Source organism: Tachyglossus aculeatus, chromosome 7 (assembly GCF_015852505.1).
Source record: "Tachyglossus aculeatus isolate mTacAcu1 chromosome 7, mTacAcu1.pri, whole genome shotgun sequence".
NCBI lineage: Eukaryota > Metazoa > Chordata > Mammalia > Monotremata > Tachyglossidae > Tachyglossus > Tachyglossus aculeatus.
Genome location: NC_052072.1, coordinates 60,555,531 through 60,557,860, shown reverse-complemented (window position 1 = coordinate 60,557,860; position 2,330 = coordinate 60,555,531). Strand labels below are relative to the sequence as shown.

The window sequence follows — 2,330 nt, the reverse complement described above, 5'->3', positions numbered from 1 at the left end:
CTTCAGTTCCCTCATCTACAAAATAGGGATTGAATACCTGTTCTCCCTTCCTCTTAGATTTTTGTTACCCATGTAGGACAGGGGCTGTGTCCAATCTGCTAATACCGAGTCATCCCAAGATCATAGTAAGATGCTAGGCACATAGTAAATCCATACTAAAGGCCACAAATAGTATTATTGTTACTCCAAATGGATGCCGCCAAGCTAATGCATGCCATGAAAGTTCAGGCACTCAGCTCTAGAAGTAAAAGGAGATAACTCCTTTGCAGGAATTAGAAAAACTACTATCCCTTATTGGCACAGGGCCTTCACTTTCATTGGCCCTTCCATCCCAGAATACCTTTCCCTCATGGGAGGATCAAAAGCAAAGTAGAAACTGTTTAAATAATAATAATGATGATAGTATTTGTTAAGTGCTTACCATGTGCCAAGCATTGCTTTAAATACATCTGTATGCATTCCCTCTGGCTTGTGTCTTTCACACCTGCCAAATGATATGCAAACATATCAATCCTTATGTGGCAGAGAGGGTCTTTCTGACTGAGTATCAGCTCTGCAGCAGGGGAAGCTGGAAAGCAGCATGACCTAGTGGAAAGAGCAAGGGCCTGTGAGTTAGAGGACCTGGGTTCTAATCCTGGCTCTACCACTTGCCTGCTCTGTGACCTTGGGCAAGGCACTTCACTTCTCAGTGCCTCAGTTTCCTCATTTGTGTAATGGACATTAGATACCTGTGGACCCAGAAAGCTGTTAGTCCGGTACCCTTCAGGAAGCCATCAGTGGTGCTTTGTAGCCATCCCTTCCCTCCTCCATCACTGCCCTTCGTACCAGTCTTTGGGCACTACTTCTCCCTGAAATTGCCTTCTGAGTGGGAAGGAAGACCTTCACCCTTCCGTCAATGTGATTCACCTTTATACCCCTTTCTGGGGTTCTCAGAAGATGGCAGAAGCATAAACTGTGAACCCGCTGTTGGGTAGGGACTGTCTCTATATGTTGCCAACTTGTACTTCCCAAGCTCTTAGTACAGTGCTCTGCATACAGTAAGCGCTCAATAAATATGATTGAATGAATGAATGAATGAATCACTACTGGACAGTGATGGCTCTTCTTGGCTCCAACACTAATGTTCATATCCTTACATTCTCATTTCCCCTATCTGTCATTCGTTGGAATGTCTGTCTCCCCCTCTAGACTGTAAGCTCCTTGTGGGCAGGGATCACATATACCAATTTGTTTTGTACTCCCTCAAGTACTTAATACAGTGCTCTCAGTCAAAAAAAAGTCAACAGCGCTGGTTGATTGATAAACTCTAAATACAGCCCTTGGGCTACAAACATGAAGTGGTGCCCTATTCCCTAGCAACCCGAAGCATGGTCAGTGGATATATTGTCTTCCTCTCCCATAGGGGCACATGGGTTACATAAAGCAGCCATCTGTTAAAGGAAAGAGAGACTTAGGCTCCACAATTATTACAATTATTTGGTAAGTGCTCACTACCCTTTCAGGGTGGCAGCTGGAGAGTTTCCAGTACTTTACCAGTCTCGACTATGGGAGGGAGAGTCAAGCAGAAGCATACCCATTCCATTCCTAGCTTGGCCAGTGGCTAGCAAGTGGAAGGCAATCGGCTACAAATCAAGACTCCCCTGTGCTGGGCAGCAGTGGCATGGGAAAGAGTCAAGGGCAGAGACTTAAGTTTACTGTGGGGAAGGAGGCGATGGTACACTATTGTACCATTGTGTATCTATGGATACACTACCAGAACAACTGCAGATGGAGGTGGGGTGTTCTGGGAGAGATGTGCCCATGGTGTCACTATGGGTTGGAGACATCTCAACAGAAAAAGACAGGCACTTACTATGTATTGTGTACAAGCGCTGTACTAAGCACTGGGGTAGATACAAGATAATTGGGTTGGACACACTCCCTGTCCCACACAGGGCTCTCATTCTCAATCCCCATTTTAAGATGAGGTAACTGAGGCACAGAGAAGGTAAGATCACACAGCACACAAGTGTTGGAGCCAGGATTATAATCCAGGGCCTTCTGACTCCCAGGCCCGTGCTCTATCCACTAAGCAACACTGCTTTACAATTTTTACCAGAATAACCCACTGTCCCAGGATGAACAAGGAGGTGGAAACCATATCAAATAGGCCAGTGTATTCTTGGGAAGGCTTAAAGACAAAGCAAACAACATGGGGCCATGCTGAGGGGTAAAAGTGTGGCATTAACTCAAACCAAACTGATGATGTTCAGGGCAATTCTTGTGCCCACTTCCTTTATAAATCTGAGACCTTGTTTGGCATTAGAGCTGGTCAGCATCTCCACCAGTGC

General features: G+C 45.6%; 1 non-coding gene across 1 annotated transcript; it reads left to right on the top strand.

Moving 5' to 3' along the window:
• Window positions 1-1,492: 1,492 nt before the first annotated feature.
• Window positions 1,493-1,630, top strand: LOC119931135. The gene has a single exon (XR_005451994.1). It is a non-coding gene; the product is annotated as a small nucleolar RNA SNORA7 (small nucleolar RNA).
• The last annotated feature ends 700 nt before the right edge of the window (window positions 1,631-2,330 follow it).